The following is a 23,870-nucleotide window of genomic DNA, read 5'->3' as shown; positions in this document are numbered from 1 at the left end:
TCAATTTTAACAGGGACCACCTAATCGGGACCACCTCACTTGGGCTGACCAAACGAAACAAGGCTGACCAAACCGTTAAATTGATAGACCAAATAAAGCTTTGAAATTTAAACAGTAAAACAGAGTCTAGGCAAAGTCCTACTCTTTTCCTAGATAATATTGGAATGGCTCTGATACCAATCCTAACCCAGGGAATTAATAATGGTATTGAGTGCAATATAAAAATTGAAAATGAGTGCTATAATAAAATCTAGGACTATATAGAGAAATTTTGAATTCGTAAAGAGAAATTATACAAGAAAGTAGGCTTTATAAACTGAGGGAATGGTTTGGAGGTTTAGAAAATGACTTGCTCCGTCAATTTTTGTCTACCTCTTGAAATGAAATTCAATCCTGTTATATAGAGGATTTCTTTTAGATGTCTTTGTCGACTGATGAGTGGAGATTGGCTGGAAATACCTCAAAGTCTCTAATTGAATAGTTGAGTGGACCATCTGCTTTTGAAAAATGTGTTTATGTGCCTTGAAAGTTTTTTGATTGGAGTCAAAAGTTGTCGTGTGCCTTGAAAGTCTTTGATTGGAGTCAAAAGTTGTCTGCCATCTGCTGCTTTTGAAAAGAGTGCCACAGTCTTGAGTGAGACTCATGATGGGAAAAAGATGTCGGCCAACGTCAATTATCCCATGGTTTTGCTCCGAAAGTCTTGAACTTCCTGCATTGAGATAGGTTAGTTGAAATTTTTTTATTTTTCTTTTTCCTTTTTTCTTTTGTTTCTTTTTTCTTTTCTTTTTTGTTCTTTTGAATTTTTCTTGTTTTCTTTCTTTTTCTTTTGCTTCTTTTTCTTTTTATTTTTATGAATAGGATGAACAGGTAGTCAGAAATCAAAGGGATCTTGTTCACATGGTCCTCCATAATCTGCACAAGATCCTTCAGAGGTGGTTTCTTCTGTTTCTGATTCTCTTTTCATCTTGATGAATTGTAGATATTCTTTTGCTGTCTCGGGATCTTCTTCAAAGAGTTGGAACATCTTGACTTGTTTTTGAGAAAGAGGAACTGATTCTTTCTTCTTTTCTTTGGAAGGAAGATCTTGAATGATATTTTCTTGAACTGCTTTCTCCCATTTGGGTTTTTCACCTGTCTGGAGAAACTTCTGGACAACATTGAAATTGCAGAGCTTGGTGGAGAAGTTTTTCCACCATTTAATTTTGAATTCCCTAATAATTGACATGGGTAATGGTTATGGATGGAATTGTGCAATAGCATAACTCCAGCAAAAGATCCAGGGAACTTTGAATTCCGAATAGAATTGAATATCTTTGAGGTACATAGGACCTGGGGCTTTTGAAATGTAATGATCGTATCCTTGATGGACGTCTGCTGGGAGGATATTGGGTAATGGACCGAAATCCATCCACCATTCAAGAAACCAAATTGGATATGAAGTTTTTGAAAATTCCGAATGGAAAGTAAAGAACCATGAATGATCAAAGGGTCTGAGGAAAAAGGTTTTGAACCACGCCATTTTGTAGTCTGGATAGGAATATCCTTTTGGTGAATTTTTTTTGGAAAATCCTCTTTCAGAATGAGGAAAAGTCCATTCATCAGAACGGACGATCTTTTTGATGATACATTTCGAGAATGAAATTCTTTCTGGATTTTTGGGATCATATGTATGAACAAGTTCGATAGAATTTGAATCAACAAGGATGAATTCATAGAAAATTTGAGTCTTTTGAGTATTGTCAGAATACCATTGGCATCCTTTTGGAAAGTACCTTAAAATAATATCTTTGAGTTTTGCAAAATCTGGAGTTGTAGTGAATTTTGTCAAGGTAATATTCTGAGCATTTGGTTTGGTAAAATAAGTATTGGAAGGGTTGAATTTTGAAATAGTTGTCTTTGAAGTTGAAGCTTTAACGGGAGAAGTAGGTGCGGGAACTTTGACTATTTGAGAGTATGGGAGTTCTGGGAATTCAACAAGGGCTTGGAATTGATTCGGATTATTTGGATTGTATCGACTCATGCTTTTCTGTAGAATTTTGAAGAAATTCTCTGGTTAGAAAATCAGGTAAAGAATTATTTTCTCCTTTGATATATTCTATGTCAAAATCAAAACTTGAAAGTATAGCTTGCCATCTGGCAAAGATTTGTTTTGAAACAATATTTTTAACATCCTTTTGTAAAACTTCTTTAGCAGATTTGCAATCGATTCTTAAAAGAAATTTTTTATTAAAAATATCACTTTGAAATTTTGAAATACAAAGAACAATGGCAATAATTTCCTTTTTGATTGTAGAATAATTCTTTTGTGGTCCAAGCCAAATTCCAGAATGGAATCTAACAAGTTGTTCATTTTTCTTTGAAAGGGATGTAGATGCATGAGATGCATGAGATGAGATGTTTTGTTTAAGGATCCCCCATATCCTATGTCTGACGCATCAGCTTCTATAATCATGAAAGCATCTGGTTTAGGAATGCCTAGACAGGGTAAAGATTTAACTTGTATTTTTATTTTCTTGATAATGTCAGTATGGATAGAAGTCCATGGAGGAGGGTTTTTTTGAAGTCCTTGAAATAAAGGTTTGCAGATTATTCTTAATTTGGGAAAGAAATCAGATATATAATTGAGACATCCAAGAAACCTTTGTAATTGAGTTTTTTCTTTAATTTCATTAGGAAATTTGTCTGCGAATTCAATAGCCCTAGTAATAGGTTTAATAGTTCCTTTATGAATATCATGTCCTAAGAATCTTATTTTAGTTTGAAATAGTTTTACTTTTGAGGAAGAAATGGCTAATCCGTTTCTTTTAACTACTTGTATAAATATTTTTAGATGTTTGAAGTGTTGTTCAATGTTTTGAGAAAATATAAGGATATCATCAATATAAACAATTGAAAAATCTGAATAATCATTAAAAAATTCATTCATAATATTTTGAAATTTTGAAGGAGCATTTTTTAATCCAAATGGAATTACATTCCATTCATAATGTCCAAAAGGAACTGTGAAAGCTGTTTTATATTTGTCTTTTTCAATAATTTGGATTTGCCAAAATCCTGACTTGAGGTCAAATTTTGAGAATATTTTTGCTTTATATAATCTATTAACAAGATCTCTTTTATTGGGTATTGGATATCTAATCCATTCTAAAACTTCATTAAGAGGTTTGTAGTTAATGACTAATCTGGGAACTCCTCGTTCCTTTTCTGCTTGATTGTTAACATAAAATCCAGCACAAGACCAAGGAGATTTTGAAGGTCTAATTAATTTTTTCATAAGAAGAGAATTTATTTCTTCTTTGCAAGTATTAAGTAATTCATGATTCATTTGAATAGGTCTAGCTTTGGTAGGAATATTCTTTTCATCGAATTTAGGAATGTATGGAAGGGAAACAATATGTTTATTTCTTTCCCAGAAAGCACTTGGTAAATCTAAACAAATACTTTATTTAATACTCCCTCCGTCCGCCAAAAGTAGACCATTTTTACTATATTGGGCGTCCGCAAAGAGTAGACCACTTTCCTTTTATGGAAATGGTCCCACCACCCACTTTAATCTTTTATCCTTACAAACACTCTTTATTTACAAAAACCCCACCCCAAATTCAATATCAACCACACATCTCATAAAGTGGTGGGACCCTTTGTCCACTACATCAAAATCATCAACAATTTTATTAAATCCCGTGCCCAACCAAAGTAGTCTAGTTTTGGCGGACGGGGGGACTAGTATTTTCTATATTAGTAATCCTTAATTGAATATTTTTATCAAGGAGTTCTTCTTCGATTTTGAGATAAGGTAATTCTTCTTGTAGAGTTTTAATATGAAATTCTTTTCTTTGAATAGAATTTATTTGAAAAATATAGTGTTGTTGAAGTAGAGATATTTCTCTTTCTTTAATAGGTTTTATGAATTTAAAGGAGATAGAATTCCCTAAAATATTAGTGGTGATTCCTGTTCCGTTCACTTCGAAAGGATAAAGGATAGTAAGAAATGGGTTTCCAAGAATTATATCTTGATTGAGATCTTTGACTAATATGAATGGAGTTTTAAAACAATATCCTTCGTTGCATATATGAGCATTAGAAAGTTTATATTTTATATTAAGAGGAGTGGCATTTGCTGCAGTTAATTTTTCATTTGTTTTTTCATAATATTTGGAAGGAATAAGTCCTTCTCTAATACAATTCTGATCTGCTCCACTATCAATTAAACAAGTAATATTAATTTTGAAATCATCTATAACTAAAGTGATAACCGAATACCATTTCTGAAAAGATATTTGCTCAATATTGAGTATAGAAGAGTCAAAATTATCAATAGTGTGATGTTCTGATGATTCAGAAATATCTTCTTGATTATCTTTGAAAAGGGATATTCTTGTTTCTAATTCGAGATCTTTTATATGTAAATTGTTGATTTCTTTATTAAGTATATTAACTTGTTGTTTTAAAAGATTATTTTCCATTTGTAGATCATTAGTATTAATACTTTTATTGTAAATAGATGAAGAAGGAGTCTTTTCAAATAATTTTGAAATACTAAAGGGTTCAATAGATTGGATAATTTTATCTTCCTTAGGAGTTTCTTCTTTCAAAATTATTTCTGAGTCTGTTTAAATATTTTTGTTTATCTTCTTGGTCAGGGATCTTTTCTATAAGGTCAAAAAGTAATTCTTTTTCATTTTTATTTTTTCTAATAACATTAATATTAAGAGGACAAAATCCATTACAAGGATCTTCATCTTCTTCTGACTCATCACTATCAAATATTTGATTTATGAAATTGTTTTCAGGATCAGTTGAGGAATTTTCATTCGAATATTCTTGATCTTCATCAGATGATATTTTTTCTGAAATTAATAGAGATGAGATTTTATTCTTAAGATCTTCATTGTCGAAAAATATTTCATCAATTTTGCTTTTGAGAGGACAGACGTCTGTTTTATGTCCTTGTTTATGACATTTCCAACAAGTAATTTTTGTTTTTTCAAATTCTTTAAAAGGTTTTTGTTTAGAAAAATTTCTGGATTTATTGAAAGGTTTTCTGAAGTATTTTCTTTTATGGGGTTTATATTCAGTGTTTTTTGAAAATCTTTTCTCTTTTTGTTTAAGTTTTGAGGATGGAGCTTGAATCTTTTGTAGACCAAAAGACTCACAAAAAGTCCCTATTTCTTTTTTGAATCTATTCTTTTCAGAACCATATTTGGATTGTATTTTAAGTTCTGTGCAAAGTAAAAGACCTTCTTTTTTAATAAAAGCAAAAAGTTGACCGTAAGTAATAGTAGTGAAATTTATTTCATTTGATCCAGTGGCCTCTGTTAGGTCCCGGGGGTCTCGAATAGGTGTATGGGGGGAATACACCTATGGGCTATTTTTATTTTCTTCAAAGAAAGAGATCTCAAGATAGAGATCTAAACGAAACTTTTCATGCAAACACATACGCCTGTTAACTGAAAGCAGTTTGGACCAAACAGGGTTTACGACTGATACTGAAAGCTCTTCAGTAAGGAGTTATCAGTTAAGTTGCTGGAACTTAACTGATGCACTTATGGGCTTCAGTCGAGTTTGCTAAAACAGAGATGATAACACTCTTCCTGACTATCAAAAGATAGATCAGTCAGACTGATATCATACACAGCAGAAATTAAACTTAGTTTCGCAATAGCCTCGGTTGAGCACGTTGCTGGTCTTAGGTTTCTCTTTGCAGTTATTCAGTATTCAGTTTATCAATTGAAATAACACAAGTAGGAAAGTAAAACTGAAAGCTGTAAACAACACAAAGACTTTTACGTGGTTCGGAAAAACCCTTTCCTACATTCACGGTCGGTTGATCAGACCAACAATCCACTCCGCAAGTGCTTAACAGGTGCACTGCAAACCAAACCGTGTGCTTGCCAGGTGCACACAACCGTACCACTGAAGAAAACCCTTCTTCAGTACCCACACTTCACTCGTGTCGGATTTCTCTTGCTTAGCACAACCCGCGCTAAGACTCTCAGAGACAAAAAACCTTTCTGAACTCCGAATCACTCAAAACACTCAAATCTTTCTTTTGGAAAGGAGGTTTGAACGAGTGCCAACTATACTGCAAAGAACAAGTTCTTTGTAGCAAGTTTGACCTTAGCTTCTGGGTAAACAAAGGTTTGCTTAAGGTCTAAGAGAATGTATGTAATCAGCAGTGACTGATTTTGGCTTTGGAATTCTCTTCTTCGATTCAAGCTTTGGGGAGGTTGAGCTTTAGGCTGAGTAGCGATTTTGGCAGAGCTTCAGCTTATGTCGTTGAATCGGTGAAGGTTGAAGTGATCCTCGAGCGCTATTTGTAGGAGAACTCTTGCATAGATCCGTTGGCGTAGAACGTCCTCAAGATTTCTTCCGTTGGAGAGCAATTCGAATTTAGGTTGAGGCTTCAATCATCGAGGTTCCTTGTCTGGCGGAAACGGCTCTCTTGAGGGACAGGAGATGTGACGTCTCTGAAAAAGTAACCACCAAATAGGAATGACCTCTGCAGAGATAAGATCCTGAGATCTCTGCATTTAATGCGGCTGTACTCTTGTGAGTACGTGGCTTCCTTTAAACGTTGGAAGATCAGTCCGAGGAAGAATGTTCAACTGATACTTGACTTTAGTATCAGTCTGTGGCACGCATTAAGTAATCAGTTCCAAACTGATTCTTCAACTGATACTTCAATTGGTATCTTCAGTCCTTCGTCCTTCAGTTTTCAGTCTTCAGAACCGCATACTAAACTTGAAACGAATTCTAACACTTGAGTTCAAAACTGTTCTAGTCTATTACAATTAAGACCTATGAATTTTGGTATCATCAAAACAAGGATTAGGATTTTCCACAAGGTTCCCAACAGCCTCTTTGAGTTTTTGATGTATTCTTTCCCCAAATAATTTGGGGAGTCCTGCTATGAATCTTTCTTTCCAGAATGAAGCATTACAATCACTTCTTTTAAGGATATGAGTTAAGAAGGCATCTTTATACCATCTATAATCAGATAGGGTAGGACATCTGAGATTAGATAGAACTATTTGAGTAGAATCTAATTCTTCTTTAGGATTTCCTATGAAATACATACGTATGGTGATTATTAAGAAATCACAAGCATTGTTTTTATCAACAAAGGTACCGTCTTCTTCTTCAAATGTGGTTACGTGTTGAAGTATTTGTTGCTTATCATTGATGTCTAATGAATTATCCCACCAATTTTTAAGTTGTTCGGTAAAACTCGTGACTATTAATGCTGCAGCATTTTCTTCAGTTAAATTTTGAACTTTATAAGCAATTCTGCCCATGCCCATTTCTTGAAGTATATTAAGAATTTCATATTCTGATCTGCCATCTATATTCCATTCGTGAATGGAGTGACCATCATATTTGGAATTATTTTTGAATTGAGGTCTTTCCTCGAATTGAATATCTGGAGGAGTATATCTATTATTATAATAGTTTTTTGTTCCAAATTTAAAATGTATTCTATTGATTTTATTATTATCAGAATTATTTTCTTGATTTTCTAAACAATTAATATTTTTTGTTCCAGAACTAGAAGGACTTTCTAATTTTTTAGAGATTCTATCAATAAGATTATGAGTAGTAGATAATTTGAGTTTATTTTCTATTTTCTCATGAAGACTTCTAGGAATAAAATGAGGATTTGAAGTGTTATGTGGAAAATTGTTTATTTATTTTTGTGAATCATTTTTTGTTGAAATATGATCTATTTGTTCGGCGATGGTATGTAAGATTTGATTTGAATAATTATTTTGTTCGTGGAGTTTTTTGATATCGCTCATTTTTGGACCATCCTCTCTGTCTCTTCCAGTACGAAATGGAGTAGCAAATATTTCTCCATTGGGAATTTGTATTTTGATATTTTGTAGAGGTGGATGAATGGAAGTCAATATTGAACCAGTAGCTAATTTCTATTTTTTATAAATGTTTGTTTGAACATTTATTTGATCCAGATTGTAGACATTATTAATATCATTAAGCTGACAGTATCCTTGAAACCAATCTAAAATTGGAATATTAGATTTTAATTTATGTAATCCTTTTATCCATTCAATTTGAAGTTTATCTCTTAAAGGTTTTTCTAGTTTTAAAAACCATTCTTTTCTTTCAATTTCTTCTGGATCATTGAATTCTTTTTCAAGGTAATTGAAATTAATAGAGAAATTCATATTAGAAATCATATTGATTTGATCTTCCATTTGAGAAATAGTAGGAGATCCTACTTGAGGTGTTTCTTCTTCAGTTTGATAACTAGTCGAAGGAATTGGAGATTTGTAATTAACTTTAATATTAGGATAATTAAATTTAGAACTTTCAGAAAATGAATTCCTTGAAGAGACTTCTTGAATGTGTATTGAGGGTTTTCTTTGTTCTCAATATGAATTAAATCTTAGAAGAATTCTCCCGTCATCATCTTCTTCATTCTCAGAGACTTCTCGTTTTTCAATTCCTTTTGGTATTTGAGGATTTTGAATTGTGAATTCATTAGGAATTGTTATTTCATTCCATTTAAGTATTTTAGGAACGAAAGATGTTGAATTGTCTGCTTCAATTTGAAGTATGACAGTTTCATCTTTTAAAGTTGGAGTGAATCTAAATTTTGGATTTAAATGAGATGACATAACTCTAAAGTAAACTCGATATATGACAGCAAAATTTTTACAAAGATTTTTAAATTCATCTCCTTGAAGATGAATATCAAGAATCAAAGGATCTAGAATTAAAGGATCCGTGAGATCTATGGAATAATTAGGAGCACAGTTGAAATTATAAATAGGACCATTACAAACATTGGTTTGAATCATTGCTAATAGAGATGATTTATACTTCTTTAATCTATTATCTCTAAGGGCAAGATAAACAGGGGCATCAACTCCAATATGAACTAAGGGTTTGACTGCTACTAGAATTAACCCGAAATGAATATATCTATAGCCTTTTTCTATGTATTTTCTTATAGAAACTTTTGAAAGTAATTGCATACTTTGGAATTCTTCTTGAAGAGAAATAGTTTCTTCATGAGTTTTAATAGAAAAGGCAGTTTTGAAATCAAATGCATCGATTTGATACATAGATTCTATTGGTTGTTCAGGAATAGTCCAATTTGAATAATTGTTTGGTATGCCAATCTCACTAGATTGAACAATACCAGAATTATTCGCATTATTATTTTTAGAAAATAGAGTTCTTATTCTAGACGCCATAAATACTGATGAAATTTCTTAGGCTTTAGTGAACCGATTCAATTTTAACAGGGACCACCTAATCGGGACCACCTCACTTGGGCTGACCAAACGAAACAAGGCTGACCAAACCGTTAAATTGATAGACCAAATAAAGCTTTGAAATTAGAAATCCCGTAATTTAGAATAATATCATCATTTTAGTGTAAGATATGGTGACTAATAAAACTCTTTGTCGTGGTAGATTTGTAATCGAATAATGATTACTCTAATAAATCCTATATTTGATATCCGATTTCTTGCTTTACTAAAATGCGGAGACTCGTAACACAAATCTAAATTAAATTCGCAGATTTAATTTGCTTTAACGAGTCGAAAAAAAAATCCATGACCTAAGTATCAATAATAGATGGAAATAATATTTCCATTTGCAATTAATGTATAACATGACTTTGCTAAGCCAATTATTAAACTGCAAAATAAATTATTGACTGCTTCAATAACTCAATCATTGTCTGTCAATAATTTAATTGCGATTATCTGACGCGAAAACATTTAATTAAAAAATTTGAGCTGAATAAACTGAATACTAAGCATTGAGCTGATATAACTGAAACATGCAATAATTAAATATCACATTTATTGGTCTTAATTATAAAATAAAAGGGCGGCTATTACAATTCCTGCGAATGAATCCACCACCAAGGTATCCACGTGTATGTCGATTCGATGCAGGAACAATTCCAAGTGCACGATTCAATCTTCGACAGCTAGGAAATCTCCGATTGAAACTATAGTGCTCTTTATTGTTTTTGTAAGCCAAAGTCACCTTTTATAAGCCAAAAGAATTGTCTTCCTAAGGGAGCCAATCTTGAATTGTCTTACTAAGGAAGCCAATCTTGAATTATCTTACTTAGTCTAATATTTCAACTAAGGAAGCCAATCTTGAATTGTCTTTCTTAGTCTAATATTTCAACTAATTTCTAAATAATTAAGTGTTATTGGAATATATCATAATCTAGTCCATAATATCTTTCACAATAAATAAATATCGCATTTATTGATCTTAATCATAAATAAAAGAGCGGGCTACTACATAAAAATTATGGGTATTACAATCTCACTCGTCAAGATATAATCGTAGATCTTTTATATAGCAATAGACCCGCGCGGTTCTATACTAAGAGCATCTCCATCGCTAGTGTGAAGCTCAGCTCGAGCTGATACCATGGGAAGGGTGGCGGGCTGACGTGCCGCTGCGACTCGAGCGCAGCAGAGCCCATCACGTGGGGCTGTAATAGCCGTCATTTTTCTTTATTTTTCGATATTTTATATATATTAATTATTTAGTAGAAATTTAAAACTTTTGAAATTTTCTAAATTAGGGGATTTCTAGTTGTATTTAAAGGTATTCTACCTCCACTGAGAACGTGAGATTTACCAATACCTTTTAAAACGTACACACACACACACACACACACATATATATATATATATAGGGTGGAGATCTACAAATAATCCCCTTAGTCTAAAGATTAAATAATTAATCTTAATCGTACAATCTGAACAGATTAATGGCCAGGATTACATCTAATTAATTATTAGTTTTTTTTATTTTTTCTGAATAAGCTAAAAAATCAGTAAAAAGTACGTTTAGGGGTGTATATGTCAATTTCAATATTCATTGAACTGTAGCTCCTAAATGTACGCGTGTAATTAAGGAATGATCTCTCCCCTCACCCATGCGTGTAATCAATATTCATTGATCAGTAAATTAGGACATTTACTATACCATCTTCCCCCCACTTCGTTGACTGAGAACCCTGGAGGCGATGACGCTTCTTCTCTACCAGACGGCACTTGAAGTCCATTTGTAGCGGCATTCTTCTATTTTCGCCGGCGATCATCGAGTAAGAGTTAGGGTTCATTTGTTTTGATTTAGTTCATCTGTTTATTCGAACATTCATACGAAACTCCTGTCAAATCGGAAACTTCTTTTGGTATCACAATGGCGATTAATATACAATATATCTGCGATTCATCCGAGTAGATACTTAGGGTTTTAATTTATGTTTGTTCTTGTTTGTTGGGTTATTCTGAATAGTTTAAGAAATAGACAGAGCAAGGTCGTTCAATACTTTATGAAATGGTTATGAAATCGACAAATCAAGGTTTATATTGAGTAGAAAAATGATTAAAAGTATAACTTTTTGACAGTATTAGATGGTACTTTCAAGTATTGTTGTATGTGCATATGGTCCCCCTCCCCATGAATTTCCTATTATATTCGTTTGAACTGTTGGGTATTGTTGTAGGGACAATGACTAAGAAGGGGAAGAAGATAGCAAGTTACGATTAAATTCATGTAACAACCCGCTCTTTTATTATATTTAAATCCAGGAATACGATAATTATTATTTCATCTTTCAGTAAATCAAACCCAGTAATTATTTATGATTTAAATCCAGCTTATGACACTGGATTATATTCTATTAAGCAGGATTATTATTTTATTACCAAGTCAGTAGCTTCGCGTAAATAAAACCGCGATGAGAATTATTGAGTAAGCCAATAATTATTTCAGATTCATAACTGACTTAGCGAAGTCATGTTATTTATTAATCACAATAGAATTATTTTTCTATTTTTTATTATTATTTCTTGAGTCATGAATTTATTCCGGTTTATGAAGAATTAAATCTAAGGATTTAATTTAGAATTTATTCTAACTAAGAAAGGAAGCAGATATCGAGTAGTTTCATAAACACGCGATATTAACAAAACCCGGTAGTTGGATAATATTTAAAAAAAAAAATGCAATACAATATTACAGATATAGAAATTCCAAGACAAGAATTACTGCTTCTGTTTATACTTCACTTTACAAACCCCTATTTTTCTATCTATCTACCAGTACTTAAAAAAAAAAAAAAAGAATAGTGTATGTGTGTGAAGAAAATCTGCAGCTATCCCTTAAGCATGCTCAAGCATGCTCAGCCATCTATTGACATTTTTTTTTTTTGACTCCAGCTCCAGCAGCATATCTGCAAAATTTTCACACCCGAACACCTTCATTTGGTTTCAGTTTTCAACAAACAAATCTAATCTCATTAATTCTTCAACCAAAATCTCAAGTATTCAACAGACAAATCTAATTTGTCAGCAGCAAATATAATCTCATTGAATTCTTCAACCACGCCTAAACTTAGCCGCACTATTCACCATATTTTTTCACACTAGCAGCTTCAGTATTTACTCCCTATAAAAGGCATCCTCACTTACCTAAAATCCTTAGCAGCTGCAAAGAATTTTAGACGAAACAAGATCACCATATATAACTCAGCAACAACAACCAACAAACAAAACTTTCAAGGTATTCACTATCTCATTTGCACGCTTCGGTTTAATTAGGAATACAGAATGGTAGAGAACCTACATATGCATAAATGGACATAGCAAATATAGCAAACCATTCGTTTCTGTGATACATAATGAGCTATGATATGTTGTAAAAATAAGAATACAGAAAACCAAGTTTTCATTCCAAAATCAAGTCTTTATACAAAGTTGAATTTTCTGAAAATTATTCAAATTTACGAACCTATCGTGAGTGATAAAACGAGAGAGAAAGGATGGTGGATTGTCGGAGCTCTGCGACTCACCGGCTTCGGAACTCGGAGAAACGCTGGAAACGGCGGACTCCCCGGCTCGCCTTGGTGCTCCACGAGCAGTCAGCGGCAGCAGCTCCACGCGGCGGCCTCGCTGGCGACCGGAACGGCCAGGACGCGGGGAGGAGATGGCCGGAATCGAGCGAGAGAAAGAGAGATGTTGCAGCGTTCTTTCTTGATTGAGAGAGAGAGCCGAGCGGCTGTTGAGAGAGAGAGAAGAGTGAGCAAATTTACTTTAATAGATAGAGAGAGAGATGATGCTGCAATTTGTCTTCTTAATTGAGAGAGTGCCGAGTGTTTTAAAAAAAAAAAGGGAGAGAAAGCTTTGATGATTAAAAGAGTAGGAAAGTTTAACTTTAATAAAGAAAAAGAAGATGTTGAGTGGTGTGAATTATTGAGGAATATTAGAGAGAGAGGGAAACCGAGTGGTTAGGGATGGGGAGGATTTTCAGCCGGGTTTGGGCCGAAAATTTTGGGCTTTCTTATTTGGGCCTATTTTAATTTAATTGTTTGGGCCTTATTCAAAGAAAAACATGATAGACTTAATTTATCTAATTAATTTGGGCTTATATCTATTTAAATTATTTGAGCTCTTAATTATTAATTTAAATTGAGCTTGATTAATTTAATTATATATTGACCTTTAAATTAATTATTTAAATGGAGTTCTTTATTTCAAGTATTTATAAAGGGATTATAAAATAAAATATTTTGAGTTAAACTCTCATTTAAATTAATTCTTTTCAAAACGACTTATTAATATGGATTATTTGAAAAGGATTAAATTGTTTTATGTATGAGAAAGCATGATCTATGATGATATAATTTATCTATGTAATATTATAGGTTTTGTTTTTTTTAAATGACGGAATATTTGACTTGATGACATAAATAGAACGAGTTATGATTAATGCGCATGTTGATGTTCGAATAAATAGTTTCGAACCTAAATGATAGTTATGTGATAATGTTTTGAGTTTAAGGTTTTGACGAGATAAGATTAATTCTTTCCAGTCCACATTAATTATTACTTGGACTCCAATTATTTATTAATAATGGGTCTCGAAATTATATTACTTGGGCTCCTACGATTTAATTGATTAAGTCCAATGAAATTTATTTATTTAACCCAATAAGAATTATTATTTTAGGCTTCTTTATTAATCCTAATTATTTTAATTAGTGATTAATATTAAAATTTACTAATTATTTTTAAGGGTGATGATGGGCTCACTTATTGGGCTTCATGATTTTATTATCTTGGGCCTCATGTGTTGGGCTCTAGAATTTAATTGATGTTGGGCCTAATATTATTAATGCACTGGGCTTCGAATTTATTCTTTTGGGCTCGAATTAAATTCCTTTTGGGCCTTGATTATTTTATTTTAATTGGGTCTTCATAATTATTCTATTAATTTTAATTAGAGAAGATTTTAAGACTTACTAATTATTAATTAGTAAGTGAATTAGGGAACTGACGCCTGCCTTGCTGCCTCCCTCGCGCGGCTGCGCCTCCCTCCAACATCGTCGCCGTCGGCCTCTCCCACCGGCGCCGTTGCCCCCCGTGGTCAGTCAGCAAAGCTTGCAGGCCGTAGCCGCCTCTCCCAGCACCGCGAGCTCTGCTCGGCATCGCGCCGCGCTGCCTCTCCCAGCACCGCAAGCCCTCAGATGCATTGGATTCTCAAACTGAAATGAAATGGGTATTGATAGCTGAACTCTGAAGATCAAGACTCGATATGAATGAGAGGAAGGGCGATCATACGTGTTACAGGCAATCCTTTAAGTATCAGATCCGCACGCCACCTGTTTGACAAAAGGTCCGAACCTGCAAAACAAAACGATAACAGAGTTGTTCTGCCTGCATGGATCCGCTGTCGCCGATGGACTCCGGCGGCCGCGACGTCGGTAATTTAATCAATGGTGCTGTCAACAACAACATGAAGGCTGGAGGTCTCAATCTTCCGGTTGTTTCAAATAATTTCTCCCTAAACCACGCTGCTCTTCCTGAACGTAACCCTAACTCTCTTGTTGAGTCCTCGCCCTCTCGTTTTGGCTTGTTGGACAAATCTTCAAATTCCTTCGGTAGTGTTCGACGCCAACAACACTCTGATCCTCGCGGTGAGAGTAATCATGGACCTTGCCATGGAGATTCTTCTGCTCCGAAGGCACCCGACTCAACCCTCCTTGATGTTCCGCACCAGAATCAGGGAAAGACTTATGCAGATGCCACCACGCATCGTACGCCTCGTAGGCCGGATGTTGCAGCTCATCGCTTTCATGCTCTTCGTCCTATTAAAGAAGGGGATCATTACTGCTTCAAAATGCCAAAGGATCTTCTTGTGAAACAATTGTCACAGTTTGATAATGCCTTAACGGGAAGACTCTTCCTTCGGAAGGGGGATAAACCGCGACCGGCGATGATTGTGAAAAAGGAGCTATCGGCTATTTGGGATATTACGTCGGAATGGCAGATTATACCTTTGGGAAAAGGTTACTACACCATGGTTTTCCAAAACGCTGCTGATAAAGCTCGCGCCAAAGAGAAGCAAATCTGGGACATCTTTGATGGACACATTAGGCTGCGAGAATGGTCCAAAAACTTCGATCCTTTTAAGGAACACTCATCATTGGCCAACGTTTGGGTGCGCATTCATTACCTTCCCATCGAATATTGGCACGCGGAGGTTATCTCAGGAATTGCGAGATATATTGGGCATCCTTTAAAGATTGATGGTGCCTCAATTACAAAAGACTTCGGGCAGTTTGCTCGTATTCTTGTGGAAATAGATATGTCGAATCCTATGCCTACTACTTTACTTTTTGACGCTGAAGATTTTTCGTTTCACGTTGAATTTTCCTATGAATATCTGCCGTTATATTGTGCTAGGTGCAAACTCACTGGACACTCCCCGGAAAAATGTCGTAAGGCGAGTTCTAATGCTAAAGGAGGATTGAAAGTGATTGTGAATCAACCACCACCGTTGAAGCCCCAACCCTCGGTCTTGGGGAAACAGTGGCAGCAGATTAGTGAGGAGGGGGCGTCTGTGAAAGAGAGCCGTGCGCAGCAGCAGCTGGAGAATCGAAATGTTCAGATTGATCAAGGCAGAAAGGGTGGGGTTGGGCAGGAAAACCGTGTGCAGCAGTTGGAGGCTCCTCGAACTGATCAGCAAGAGGTTCCTCAAGCTGTCCAGTTTGATCAACAACGGAAAAGCGGAACTTCATCTCTACCACGAGGCCCGATCGGAAATCGGTTCCAAGCCTTAGAGGGTCTGATGGGAATGGATGGCATTGAGGGATATGAGCAGCAGAATGACGTTTATAAGGAGGCTGTGAGGCAGCCTGTTGTGGAGCTGGATCTTGATGGAGATAACGAGGGTTCTAGGCTGAACTCTCCCAGATCGCATTCACCTTCTTTTGCCCGAGATAATGCACGTTCGAGCGGACAGCAGGGGCAGATTTCTGGGCCCGATTTATTACATGCCATTACAAATCCAGTGGATAACTCGGCGTATGATAAGCCTTTACGAGACTATAGCTCTGAGGAGGAAGAGGAGTTGATTGTAGCCGATACTGAACCTACTACGCAGGGACCTATTACACAAGAGGCGAAAGAGGTTGTTGATAGGGAGAATGCTATAAAAGCCCAACGCCTGGAACAGATTCTGGAGCTTGTCAAAGCTCCAATTCCGCAGGAGGTACAGGTCAAGAGAGGGCGGGGTAGACCCACGAAGCAAGAACAAGCGGCTAGAGCAGCAGGACAGGTTACGAAACATGCTGAAGATACTATCAAAAGCCGCCTCAGGAAATCTGGAGAAACTGGAGGTAAGCATCGAGATTTTGTGATTGATAATAGCGGGAATGACTGTTTTCGGGCTATGGATAACGTTGTTAATGAGAGTTGGGCGGATCAAGTGGAGCGAAGCGAAGCTTCCTCTACTCACCTCAAATGATTTAATGAACATTATCGCGTGGAATGTCCGTGGTCTAACGGACGAGTCCAAGCGTTTGCTTAAGGAACATTGTAGTTCCTTTAATCCTGTGGTGTTGGGAATTGTTGAGCCTAAGAAATCTATCCACAAAGTTCGGCAGAGTTTTTGGAACTCTTTGAATCTCTTTCCTGTTCATCAGAATTGTCGGACTCCCAGATGTCCGAACATTTGGATTCTTGCACAACCTTCGGTTGTCGCATCTATTGTTTTCTCGTCTACTCAGGTGGTTATTGTGGATTGTATCTGGCAGACGATCAGTTTTAGGGTGGCGGTTGTGCATGGCGCTAATGAGCAAAGTCTTAGACGTGAGCTTTGGCGTGATTTGCTTCGCTTTGCCTCTGGGAACACGGTTTTCATCGGTGACTTTAATGCGGTGAAAGGTGCTCACGAACGTATCAGCCCGCTTTTACCTGCCAGGAGTTCTTGCATGGAGTTCTGTTCTTTCATCGATGATTCTCAATTCATCGAATCCTCCACTGATGGTTTACGGTTTTCTTGGTCTGGTCGGAGGTTTTTCCCTCGGCATGTGGAGTCTATTTTAGACAGAGCTCTCTTCTCTCAGAGTTTTGCGGATTTATGGGATTCGGTGGTCACGTCGGTTCTCCCTCGACTTACTTCTGATCACTCGCCTCTTGTCTTACGGTGTAGTCAGACGTCTCCTCCTAGGACTCGTCAGTTTCGTTTCCTGAATATGTGGGCCCTTCATCCTACCTTTCAGGACATGGTTCGAAATTCTTGGATGCATGATGTTAATACTTGCTGCCCCATCCTGCGTGTGATGTGGAAACTTAAAAAACTGAGGGCGGATATCAAGACGTGGAACAAGGAGGTTTTCGGTCATGTGGACTCGGGAATTGCTGATCTTCAACGACAGTTGGCTTGCACTCAGGCTAGAATTTCTGAGGTTGGTTATACAGAGGACTTGTTTGATGAAGAAGTGGGTTTTCAAGCGGGGTTGAATGTCGCTCTTACTAGGAAGAACAACCTTTTGCAGCAAAAGAGCCGAGCGTCTTGGTTGCAGGATGGCGATAGAAATACTTCCTTTTTCCACCGTTTGACAAAAACCAAGAAGAGGAATACTTCCATTACTCATCTGAATATTGATGGGGTAGATATTTATGACCAGGATATTATTGAGCAGCATATTGTGGGACATTTTTCGGAGCTTTTTACTGATGATGGACGGCCGTGTGCTGACCCGATTGAGATTGAGGCTCTCATTGTTCCTTCTATCTCTGAGGCGCAATGTAGCATGTTAGCCCGTATCCCGGATGACAGCGAGATTGTTGCTGCGGTTTTTGGAATGGATGTTAACAGTGCACCTGGACCGGATGGTTTTTCTGGTATGTTTTTTCACACCTGTTGGGAGACGGTGAAGGCGGATGTCGTGATGGCTGTTCAAACCTTTTTCTTGAACTCTTACCTTCCGATGGGATGTAATTCGAGCACGATGATTTTGATTCCCAAAACGGAGGTTATTTCTTCGGTGGCTGATCTTCGCCCTATTGTGCTCTCGAATTTTTTCTTTAAAATCATTTCCAAGATTTTAGCCTCGAGACTTAGTGTGGTGGCTGCTTCGCATGTTTCTGACAATCAGTTCGGTTTTATTAGCGGTAGGAACATACATGATTGTATTATGCTCAGTTCCGAGGGTTTCAATTGTATGCAGCGAACCAATCGGGGTTCGAATATGGCTTGTAAGATTGATATCAGAAAAGCCTTTGACACCATCAGATGGGAGTTTATTATGCAGATCTTGAGGGCTAATGGTTATCCTGCGACCTTCATCCGCTGGATTTCGGTCATCTTTAAATCCGCCAGACTTTCTATTCTTTATAATGGAAAGCTCAGCGGATACTTTGCTTGTTCTCGTGGAGTTAGGCAAGGAGATCCTCTTTCACCTATTCTTTTTGGGATTGCTGAAGATGTTTTAAGTAGCATTTTCAAGAGCTGTGTGGATTCGGGGCATTTGACACCTATGGGGTTCAGCAGGACTTTTAACTTCCCTACTCACCTCCTTTACGCTGATGATATCATCCTCTTCTGCACTGCCACTGTCAGGAATGCCAAGAAGATTAAGGATATTTTGACTTATTATGGCGAAATTTCTGGTCAGATTTGCAGCCAGGAAAAGTCAAATTTGTTTTTTAGTCCCAAAGTTTCTACGGATAGGATTCGAGCTATACGACGTGCTTTGGGGTTCTCCATTGGGAATTTGCCGATGACTTATCTGGGTGTTCCTATGTTTATCGGGCGGCCGAAAGCTTCTTATTTTATGCCTATTTTTGATCGGATCGTGCAAAAGTTTGCTAGATGGAAGGGTCTCCAACTTTCAATAGCTGGTCGGGTTTGTCTTTTGAGATCGGTGATTCAAAGTTCTGTTATCCACTCGATGATGGTCTACCAATGGCCTAAATCTCTGCTTCATTCGCTTGATAAGAAGTGCAGGAATTTTGTGTGGACGGGAAGTATTGAGAAAAGACCTACTTGCCCTGTCAGTTGGGGTCGTGTTTGCACCCCTCGGGAGGAGGGAGGATTGGGGATTAGATCTTTCACCTTGATGAATCAGTCTTATTTAATGAAGTTGGCCTGGAAGATGATCAAAGGCGTTGAGTGGGCTCATCAGATTATGAGATCGCGTTATCTTAATCAGTTCAGCTACGCCAAGAAGTCGATTGCTAACTCCCCGATTTGGATTGGAGTTAAGCATGAGGTGGATAATTTGGTGGAGGATTCGTATACTTGTGTTGATCGTGGTGACAATACTTATTTTTGGCGGGATGATTGGCTTGGCTACAAACTTGTAGACAAGCTGAAAATTCCACATTATATGCATGAGTATCTCAGTTTTTCGGTTCAAGACTATTATTACGATGGTCTTTGGCACTTCTCTGCTTCCTTTGTTAATAAGTTTCCTGAGATTGTGGCTGATATCTTACTTGTTCACATGAGCAGCGAGCTGGACTCGAGATATTGGAAGCATTCTGTCAGCGGGGATGTTTCGGCGGCCCTGGCTTTCTCCAGCAAGTGTTGCCGTTTTCCTAGGGTCAAATGGGGTAAATGGATTTGGGAGCCCTACATTCCGGTTAGACGTTCTATTCTCTGTTGGCGTGTTCTTCATGATCGCCTCCCGACCCTGGACAAGCTTCGTTATCAGGGGCTGATGATCCCTAATGGTTGCCCTTTGTGCCTTAGGGATTCGGAATCCATTTCACATATTCTGTGGAGCTGCTCTATGACTAAGCCGTTGTGGGTGACTTTTCTTTCTTGGTTTGGCAAAGAGGTTTTTATCGAATCTTTTGATATTCTCTCTTTTTTGGTCTTGGCTTGGAATAATCACTTTAGCTCGCAGATTCTGGCCTTCTGGAAAGCTGGTATTATCACTCTTTTGTGGAAAATTTGGGAGAGTCGGAATGCTGTGATTTTTGAGGATCGTGAGTTTAGAGCTCAAACTATTCTCACGTTTGTCAAATCCTTCTTCATAGAACTCGAGGTCAATTTCCCGAAGCTTGGCACGGTCAGCAATACTTGGGGTGATTATCTAATCACCCGCAATTTGGGTGTCAAGTGTCGCGCTATGCCTCCTCCTCGCATGATAGAGGTACATTGGTGGCCTCCGGTTTTGCATTGGATCAAGGTCAACACGGATGGCTCTGCTAATGGGGCACCAGGTTTGATTGCTGCTGGTGGTGTTTTTAGGGATCAGTGGTCTAGGGTGCGAGGCTGCTATCATATTAAGGGTGGAACTGGGTTCGCCTTTGAGGCTGAACTGCTCGCAGTCATTACTGCCATCAACATTGCCCATGATCGTGGTTGGCACTATCTTTGGGTTGAGTCGGACTCAATGTATGTTATTCATCTCTTGGAATCCAGAACAACTAATGTTCCGTGGCGCTTCATGAATTCTTGGAAACACATTCTTCGGATTTTACGGGACTTCCAGCTGATGGTTACCCATATTTATAGAGAGGGCAATCAGCCTGCGGATATTATGGCTAATGGAAATAGGCAGGAGGGCTGGTGGCCGTTTGCTATTGATGAAATCAAGCTTGCGGTTTCTCGTGATATGTCTACTCATAGCCATGTTAGACTTGCTCGTTAGAGTTTTCTTTTCGTGTTCTGCTGGGTGCGGTGGTTATGGTGTGCTGTGGTGGATGGGCAGGGGTGTCTCTCTGACTCTTTTTTCAGTTTTCTGGTGCGCTAGAGGCTGGGGTCAGGGAGGTCGGATCCCTTTGGTACGTCATGTCCCTTGTTGATGGGATATGGTCGGCTCTCGCTTTCGCGGAAAACAGCTTTGGTCGGTGATGTGCTTTCTTGCTGGGTTCGCCCTTGGAAGCGGGTCTCCTGCTGGCGTCTGGTTTTATTCTTTGTTTGTTCGCTGTTGGCTTTGCTCTTCAGGGTCAGGAAGGTGTCCGGGGAGGCTTGGGGACGATGGTTAGGCCGGAGTTTCCGAAGTCTCTCCCTCCTTTTTGACTTTTTTTGTTCTCTGGTTTCGCGTTCGTTTGTCTTTAGACGGGTACTCTTTTTCCCCTTTAAGGTTTTTCCCTTTGGGTTTTCTTTAAAGGGGTTTTAACGAGGCTCGGTCCTTAGTGAGCTTCTCTGTGCTCTCAAGGGTTTCTAGGTTTTTTCCTTTTTTCTTTTAATAAAAACTCGATTTTAATTAATAATGCACATTAAATTAGTGCGTAAAAAAAAAAAAAAATTAGTAAGTGAATTAGATTATTTTAAAATGAGTAGATTATTAAAGATTAATAATCCGACCTCATAAGACGAGCTTTAATTCCTTAAATAGGATTAGCATCTCATAATTTAATTAAAGGAATATGAGTCATGCATAATCATTTCACGCATCCTCATTTATTGAGATTTTCCGAGAATTAGAATCTTATTTTATTTTCTCGAATTAAAGGTCAAGCACCAGAGTTAGAGCTAAACCGTGAGTCTGCTATTCAGGTGGGCTTTCTACGTATAAATTAAAACCATATATATTAGAATTGCTAAGACTTTATGCTTATGAATTTAAATGATATTGTCAATGCCTAAATGCTTTATGTTTTATTATTAATTGCCTATCTGATGTTAATCGAATTCGGATTCTGGATGGGACCGCAAATCCCTTCGGAATTAGTGTACACCTTGTGATCGTGAGTCATCTAGCGGGTTGGCCGATCATAGTGTCCGTAGAGGGAGGCCTCCCTCTCGGCACGAGTTACTGATATGGTGATTAATGATATAAAATACCTGCGCGGGTTATTGATGAAAGAAATGATATTATGTTTGGTAAATACGAGTCTTTAAAAGAAAACCCTCGTATATTACTACTATTGAAAGGCTTGACAATAAAATATTATGCATGTATGTAAATTTCGGCAAGTGTCCACTAAGTACTTTTGTACTTAGCCCTGCATGTATTTTTAAATGTGCAGGTTGAGCTGTGATCGAGGATGTAATGTGCAAGCGGAGCTTCTGTCAATCTAGGATGAGTACCTCAGAGTAGAGTATATGTCTTCATACATATATTCAAATTATTATTCCGCTGCAAACACTGATTTTACTAAGACATTATGTTATCTGTCAAAACAATATGTACTATTTAATAATGTACTCAAACTCGTTGAGTACCCCTTTGAATAATATTATGTACGGTCCCCTTGTGGCCTTCATTGATATCTAGATATTTCGATTGATTTCTTTATACAAGTCGAGTCATCAAGAAACCGAATATGTCTCTTTCTAAATCCCGCTCCTAAATTCCCTCCCTTAGTCGCGGTTTCCCCGAATTTGCTATCCTTAGCAAGTGCGGTCGTGACAGAATGGTATCAGAGCATTTCTTTTGCTCTGAGTACTACTCATTCTTTCTAAGTTGAGTCTAGATTAAGTAAGTAAATACACTTTGAACTAGTTGACAAAAGCTTGGCACTACATCTCGTCACGCTCAACGGAGGTTATGGTAAGTACTTTCAAGTTTTAATTAAGTTAATTTCTTGAAATGTATGAAGCATGAATAAGTATGACTATGGTATGAATCACAAGAACTTAGAACTGTTAAGTTATATATGCTCACTCTCACGACGGAACATAGAAGAGAACTTAGGGAGATGCCTTAACTTTTTCTTCATGTTACGATGACATCGACAATGACGGTCGAAATAGAGAAAGAAGAATCACACAAAGGGTCGCATGATGAAACCACGAGCATGAAGATTGAGCAGCATAACGAACGCCAATAGTACGTTGATGGCATGGGCATAACTTAAATATTCGAGTGTTTTTCTACGATGAGATCTCGAATTAGCTTGGCCTTTTGAACTTATTTTGTTGAAACTTTTAGTGCTCGTTGCTAGATTTAAGAAAATATCATCATCCCATAACAAGCCCTAAGTTCGGGAAACAACGACACTAGAACTATATGATAGTCGAATTGGTAATCTGTGATTAAGTATTAAGAACCTGTATGGCTTGTGTAAATGCTAGATTTAGATGATGAGGTGTTTTTGCACGTTATGGTTATTGAACCAAACTTGTTTTCCGATTTTAGATATTTAGAACCTTATCGCCTTAAGTTACTTGTCGTGTGCTACTTTTGACGATAGAATTTCCTTTGTTAGATGGCGAGAACTGTTTTCACCCGACGACGACCACTGCCCCCATGGGCTAGTCCAGAGGAGGTCGAGCGGTCCTACCGCACCTATGCTCCATGTCACGGGGATAACCTCGGACAATTCCTCGCAGGTTTTCACAGACACTGGGTTGAGGCGAGTGCACATGGAGTATCAGGATATGACGGTATCCAGAGGTTGATCTTACTGTTACCTTTCGAGTGGCAAGGATGGGCTAGGCAGATCTCTGCCCATTACATCTTTCGCCGGGAGGATTATCACGACCTCGTGGGAGACTTCCCTAGCTTTATTGCGGAGCTTCAGATCTGTTTCACTTTGTGGGGCCGTGCTCCTCTAGGGCCCTACATCCTTCCGGGAGACTACGTACAGGTGGGGACGCCTTTGCCAGCGGAA

This window comes from Salvia miltiorrhiza, unplaced genomic scaffold (genome assembly GCF_028751815.1).
Source record: "Salvia miltiorrhiza cultivar Shanhuang (shh) unplaced genomic scaffold, IMPLAD_Smil_shh Hic_asm_8, whole genome shotgun sequence".
Taxonomy (NCBI): Eukaryota; Viridiplantae; Streptophyta; class Magnoliopsida; order Lamiales; family Lamiaceae; genus Salvia; species Salvia miltiorrhiza.
This window is presented reverse-complemented; position numbering follows the sequence as displayed.